This window comes from Athalia rosae, chromosome 3 (assembly GCF_917208135.1).
Source record: "Athalia rosae chromosome 3, iyAthRosa1.1, whole genome shotgun sequence".
Classification (NCBI taxonomy): domain Eukaryota; kingdom Metazoa; phylum Arthropoda; class Insecta; order Hymenoptera; family Athaliidae; genus Athalia; species Athalia rosae.
Genome location: NC_064028.1, coordinates 14,015,878 through 14,023,377, shown reverse-complemented (window position 1 = coordinate 14,023,377; position 7,500 = coordinate 14,015,878). Strand labels below are relative to the sequence as shown.

The 7,500-nt window shown below is 45.7% G+C and overlaps 1 non-coding gene across 1 annotated transcript in view; it reads right to left on the bottom strand.

The window, feature by feature from the left end:
• LOC125500439 overlaps positions 1–1,636 on the bottom strand; it is a 1,914-nt gene extending 278 nt beyond the window's left edge. Inside the window, exon 1 of the ribosomal RNA XR_007277821.1 lies at positions 1–1,636. This exon is cut by the window's left edge and continues 278 nt beyond it. This is a non-coding gene — a ribosomal RNA (small subunit ribosomal RNA).
• Positions 1,637–7,500: the final 5,864 nt, after the last annotated feature.

The window sequence follows — 7,500 nt, the reverse complement described above, 5'->3', positions numbered from 1 at the left end:
TCAGCGGGTTACCCGGGCCTTTCGGCCAGGGAAGACACGCTGATTCCTTCAGTGTAGCGCGCGTGCGGCCCAGAACATCTAAGGGCATCACAGACCTGTTATTGCTCAATCTCGTGCGGCTAGAAGCCGCCTGTCCCTCTAAGAAGATTTATTTGTACGCCGGTAGTAAAAACCTCCCGACCGAAGCCGGGGGCCTTCGAGATACCGGAAAGTACGCCTATTTAGCAGGCTAGAGTCTCGTTCGTTATCGGAATTAACCAGACAAATCGCTCCACCAACTAAGAACGGCCATGCACCACCACCCACCGAATCAAGAAAGAGCTCTCAATCTGTCAATCCTTCCGGTGTCCGGGCCTGGTGAGGTTTCCCGTGTTGAGTCAAATTAAGCCGCAGGCTCCACTCCTGGTGGTGCCCTTCCGTCAATTCCTTTAAGTTTCAGCTTTGCAACCATACTTCCCCCGGAACCCAAAAGCTTTGGTTTCCCGGAAGCTGCCCGCCGAGTCATCGGAGGAACTTCGGCGGATCGCTAGCTGGCATCGTTTATGGTTAGAACTAGGGCGGTATCTGATCGCCTTCGAACCTCTAACTTTCGTTCTTGATTAAAGAAAACATTTTTGGCAAATGCTTTCGCTTCTGTCCGTCTTGCGACGATCCAAGAATTTCACCTCTAACGTCGCAATACGAATGCCCCCATCTGTTCCTATTAATCATTACCTCGGGGTTCCGAAAACCAACAAAATAGAACCGAGGTCCTATTCCATTATTCCATGCACACAGTATTCAGGCGAAAATAGCCTGCTTTAAGCACTCTAATTTGTTCAAAGTAAACGTACCGGCCCACCTCGACACTCAATGAAGAGCACCGCGATGGGATATTAGTTGGGCCGCCCCGAAAGGCTAAGCCCACCGGTAGGACGTCCCACAATCATGCCAGTTAAACACCGCGAGCGGTGAACCGACAGCGTGGGACACAGATTCAACTACGAGCTTTTTAACCGCAACAACTTTAATATACGCTATTGGAGCTGGAATTACCGCGGCTGCTGGCACCAGACTTGCCCTCCAATTGATCCTCGTTAAAGGATTTAAAGTGTACTCATTCCGATTACGGGGCCTCGGATGAGTCCCGTATCGTTATTTTTCGTCACTACCTCCCCGTGCCGGGAGTGGGTAATTTGCGCGCCTGCTGCCTTCCTTGGATGTGGTAGCCGTTTCTCAGGCTCCCTCTCCGGAATCGAACCCTGATTCCCCGTTACCCGTTACAACCATGGTAGGCGCAGAACCTACCATCGACAGTTGATAAGGCAGACATTTGAAAGATGCGTCGCCGGTACCAAGACCGTGCGATCAGCCCAAAGTTATTCAGAGTCACCAAAGTAAACGGCGGACAGGACGAACCCGCCACCGATTGGTTTTGATCTAATAAAAGCATTCCTCCCATCTCTGGTCGGAACTCTGTTTGCATGTATTAGCTCTAGAATTACCACAGTTATCCAAGTAAATGTGGGTACGATCTAAGAAACCATAACTGATTTAATGAGCCATTCGCGGTTTCACCTTAATATGGCTTGCACTGAGACATGCATGGCTTAATCTTTGAGACAAGCATATGACTACTGGCAGGATCAACCAGGGAGCTTTGTGTTATTGGTAGCTCTTTTCGTGTGTTGCCCCATGCCGCCGAGTCTTTGCCCGGTCGGCCACACGTTTTAATATAATATGTATATCTGGTACCGCACAACTTGTGTACGCGTACTAGCGCTCAGAGCGCTCTGTTCGACTTTGTGTTTCCTCGGGTGAAGACAATTTTTGTCGACTCCCCGGTGCAAATCGTTCGAATTATCCTTCTCGTATCCTTCGGCTAGATTGCAAGCGTCGGGAGTACGATTGGAAATCAATGTGTACCGTCTGCGAACAGACTGTGATACGCACGGAATGTGGCGAGTTGATGCCTCTGTTCGACTGCTTCCCTCGACTTGCGAGAGAAGACTTTCTGGTCACCGCATAAAGGGCCATTCGGTCTTAGACACCGACCCGCGGTTATGTAGTGTCGACGATTCAAATTGAATCATATTTTCTAGACGGAGCGAAGAACTCGCCCCTGCGAAACGTGAGCGCTCGGAAAAACTTTGAACTCGTGAGAGTGGTTCTTACCGGAACGAAACGAACGCCTGTGGTGCGAATCTCCGCTCAGACGAAAAATTTTCAAAATTCGAAAAAAATTTTTGTCTGCGTGTTCGTGACACGGTGAGGACGAAACCATAGCCCCGACAACAAACCCGCAAAGGAATGTCGAGATACGGGCCGAAACAAGTCGAAAGTTCCGAAACCCGAGGACTAGGTGCCGACCGACCGGTCGAGACCGCTCGGTGCATGAAGTATCAACGGTGCCGCTCGGACGTCGGAGCCGGCCGGTCATAACACGTGTTCCTTATGGGGCAAAACAGCAACGCGACCTGAAAAATTTGGCAGTACGTTGGAACTTAGTTCCATGCGAGAATCGTTGGGACTTTGAAAATTTTTCGATCCAACGAGTGATGCGCGACTCTTTCGGACTTTGAAAATTTTTCGTTCCAACGAGTGATGCGCGACTCTTTCGGACTTTGAAAATTTTTCGATCCAACGAGTGATGCGCGACTCTTTCGGACTTTGAAAATTTTTCGTTCCAACGAGTGATGCGCGACTCTTTCGGACTTTGAAAATTTTTCGATCCAACGAGTGATGCGCGACTCTTTCGGACTTTGAAAATTTTTCGATCCAACGAGTGATGCGCGACTCTTTCGGACTTTGAAAATTTTTCGATCCAACGAGGGATGCGCGACTCTTTCGGACTTTGAAAATTTTTCGTTCCAACGAGTGATGCGCGACTCTTTCGGACTTTGAAAATTTTTCGATCCAACGAGTGATGCGCGACTCTTTCGGACTTTGAAAATTTTTCGATCCAACGAGTGATGCGCGACTCTTTCGGACTTTGAAAATTTTTCGATCCAACGAGTGATGCGCGACTCTTTCGGACTTTGAAAATTTTTCGATCCAACGAGTGATGCGCGACTCTTTCGGACTTTGAAAATTTTTCGATCCAACGAGTGATGCGCGACTCTTTCGGACTTTGAAAATTTTTCGATCCAACGAGTGATGCGCGACTCTTTCGGACTTTGAAAATTTTTCGGACTTTGCAAATTTTTCGACCCAACGAGTGATGCGCGACTCTTTCGGACTTTGAAAATTTTTCGATCCAACGAGTGATGCGCGACTCTTTCGGACTTTGAAAATTTTTCGATCCAACGAGTGATGCGCGACTCTTTCGGACTTTGAAAATTTTTCGATCCAACGAGTGATGCGCGACTCTTTCGGACTTTGAAAATTTTTCGATCCAACGAGTGATGCGCGACTCTTTCGGACTTTGAAAATTTTTCGATCCAACGAGTGATGCGCGACTCTTTCGGACTTTGAAAATTTTTCGATCCAACGAGTGATGCGCGACTCTTTCGGACTTTGAAAATTTTTCGATCCAACGAGTGATGCGCGACTCTTTCGGACTTTGAAAATTTTTCGATCCAACGAGTGATGCGCGACTCTTTCGGACTTTGAAAATTTTTCGATCCAACGAGTGATGCGCGACTCTTTCGGACTTTGAAAATTTTTCGTTCCAACGAGTGATGCGCGACTCTTTCGGACTTTGAAAATTTTTCGATCCAACGAGTGATGCGCGACTCTTTCGGACTTTGAAAATTTTTCGATCCAACGAGTGATGCGCGACTCTTTCGGACTTTGAAAATTTTTCGATCCAACGAGTGATGCGCGACTCTTTCGGACTTTGAAAATTTTTCGATCCAACGAGTGATGCGCGACTCTTTCGGACTTTGAAAATTTTTCGATCCAACGAGTGATGCGCGACTCTTTCGGACTTTGAAAATTTTTCGTTCCAACGAGTGATGCGCGACTCTTTCGGACTTTGAAAATTTTTCGATCCAACGAGTGATGCGCGACTCTTTCGGACTTTGAAAATTTTTCGATCCAACGAGTGATGCGCGACTCTTTCGGACTTTGAAAATTTTTCGATCCAACGAGTGATGCGCGACTCTTTCGGACTTTGAAAATTTTTCGATCCAACGAGTGATGCGCGACTCTTTCGGACTTTGAAAATTTTTCGATCCAACGAGTGATGCGCGACTCTTTCGGACTTTGAAAATTTTTCGATCCAACGAGTGATGCGCGACTCTTTCGGACTTTGAAAATTTTTCGATCCAACGAGTGATGCGCGACTCTTTCGGACTTTGAAAATTTTTCGGACTTTGAAAATTTTTCGATCCAACGAGTGATGCGCGACTCTTTCGGACTTTGAAAATTTTTCGATCCAACGAGTGATGCGCGACTCTTTCGGACTTTGAAAATTTTTCGATCCAACGAGTGATGCGCGACTCTTTCGGACTTTGAAAATTTTTCGATCCAACGAGTGATGCGCGACTCTTTCGGACTTTGAAAATTTTTCGATCCAACGAGTGATGCGCGACTCTTGCGGACTTTGAAAATTTTTCGATCCAACGAGTGATGCGCGACTCTTTCGGACTTTGAAAATTTTTCGATCCAACGAGTGATGCGCGACTCTTTCGGACTTTGAAAATTTTTCGATCCAACGAGTGATGCGCGACTCTTTCGGACTTTGAAAATTTTTCGATCCAACGAGTGATGCGCGACTCTTTCGGACTTTGAAAATTTTTCGATCCAACGAGTGATGCGCGACTCTTTCGGACTTTGAAAATTTTTCGATCCAACGAGTGATGCGCGACTCTTTCGGACTTTGAAAATTTTTCGATCCAACGAGTGATGCGCGACTCTTTCGGACTTTGAAAATTTTTCGATCCAACGAGTGATGCGCGACTCTTTCGGACTTTGAAAATTTTTCGATCCAACGAGTGATGCGCGACTCTTTCGGACTTTGAAAATTTTTCGATCCAACGAGTGATGCGCGACTCTTTCGGACTTTGAAAATTTTTCTTCCAACGAGTGATGCGCGACTCTTTCGGACTTTGAAAATTTTTCGATCCAACGAGTGATGCGCGACTCTTTCGGACTTTGAAAATTTTTCGATCCAACGAGTGATGCGCGACTCTTTCGGACTTTGAAAATTTTTCGATCCAACGAGTGATGCGCGACTCTTTCGGACTTTGAAAATTTTTCGGACTTTGAAAATTTTTCGATCCAACGAGTGATGCGCGACTCTTTCGGACTTTGAAAATTTTTCGATCCAACGAGTGATGCGCGACTCTTTCGGACTTTGAAAATTTTTCGATCCAACGAGTGATGCGCGACTCTTTCGGACTTTGAAAATTTTTCGATCCAACGAGTGATGCGCGACTCTTTCGGACTTTGAAAATTTTTCGATCCAACGAGTGATGCGCGACTCTTTCGGACTTTGAAAATTTTTCGTTCCAACGAGTGATGCGCGACTCTTTCGGACTTTGAAAATTTTTCGATCCAACGAGTGATGCGCGACTCTATCGGACTTTGAAAATTTTTCGATCCAACGAGTGATGCGCGACTCTTGCGGACTTTGAAGATTTTTCGATCCAACGAGTGATGCGCGACTCTTTCGGACTTTGAAAATTTTTCGTTCCAACGAGTGATGCGCGACTCTTTCGGACTTTGAAAATTTTTCGATCCAACGAGTGATGCGCGACTCTTTCGGACTTTGAAAATTTTTCGATCCAACGAGTGATGCGCGACTCTTTCGGACTTTGAAAATTTTTCGATCCAACGAGTGATGCGCGACTCTTTCGGACTTTGAAAATTTTTCGATCCAACGAGTGATGCGCGACTCTTTCGGACTTTGAAAATTTTTCGATCCAACGAGTGATGCGCGACTCTTTCGGACTTTGAAAATTTTTCGTTCCAACGAGTGATGCGCGACTCTTTCGGACTTTGAAAATTTTTCGATCCAACGAGTGATGCGCGACTCTTTCGGACTTTGAAAATTTTTCGATCCAACGAGTGATGCGCGACTCTTTCGGACTTTGAAAATTTTTCGATCCAACGAGTGATGCGCGACTCTTTCGGACTTTGAAAATTTTTCGATCCAACGAGTGATGCGCGACTCTTTCGGACTTTGAAAATTTTTCGTTCCAACGAGTGATGCGCGACTTTTTCGGACTTTGAAAATTTTTCGATCCAACGAGTGATGCGCGACTCTTTCGGACTTTGAGAATTTTTCGATCCAACGAGTGATGCGCGACTCTTTCGGACTTTGAAAATTTTTCGATCCAACGAGTGATGCGCGACTCTTTCGGACTTTGAAAATTTTTCGATCCAACGAGTGATGCGCGACTCTTTCGGACTTTGAAAATTTTTCGATCCAACGAGTGATGCGCGACTCTTTCGGACTTTGAAAATTTTTCGATCCAACGAGTGATGCGCGACTCTTTCGGACTTTGAAAATTTTTCGTTCCAACGAGTGATGCGCGACTCTTTCGGACTTTGAAAATTTTTCGATCCAACGAGTGATGCGCGACTCTTTCGGACTTTGAAAATTTTTCGATCCAACGAGTGATGCGCGACTCTTTCGGACTTTGAAAATTTTTCGATCCAACGAGTGATGCGCGACTCTTTCGGACTTTGAAAATTTTTCGATCCAACGAGTGATGCGCGACTCTTTCGGACTTTGAAAATTTTTCGATCCAACGAGTGATGCGCGACTCTTTCGGACTTTGAAAATTTTTCGATCCAACGAGTGATGCGCGACTCTTTCGGACTTTGAAACGTTTTCGATCCAACGAGTGATGCGCGACTCTTTCGGACTTTGAAAATTTTTCGATCCAACGAGTGATGCGCGACTCTTTCGGACTTTGAAAATTTTTCGATCCAACGAGTGATGCGCGACTCTTTCGGACTTTGAAAATTTTTCGATCCAACGAGTGATGCGCGACTCTTTCGGACTTTGAAAATTTTTCGTTCCAACGAGTGATGCGCGACTCTTTCGGACTTTGAAAATTTTTCGATCCAACGAGTGATGCGCGACTCTTTCGGACTTTGAAAATTTTTCGTTTCAACGAGTGATGCGCGACTCTTTCGGACTTTGAAAATTTTTCGATCCAACGAGTGATGCGCGACTCTTTCGGACTTTGAAAATTTTTCGATCCAACGAGTGATGCGCGACTCTTTCGGACTTTGAAAATTTTTCGATCCAACGAGTGATGCGCGACTCTTTCGGACTTTGAAAATTTTTCGATCCAACGAGTGATGCGCGACTCTTTCGGACTTTGAAAATTTTTCGGACTTTGAAAATTTTTCGATCCAACGAGTGATGCGCGACTCTTTCGGACTTTGAAAATTTTTCGATCCAACGAGTGATGCGCGACTCTTTCGGACTTTGAAAATTTTTCGTTCCAACGAGTGATGCGCGACTTTTTCGGACTTTGAAAATTTTTCGATCCAACGAGTGATGCGCGACTCTTTCGGACTTTGAAAATTTTTCGATCCAACGAGTGATGCGCGACTCTTTCG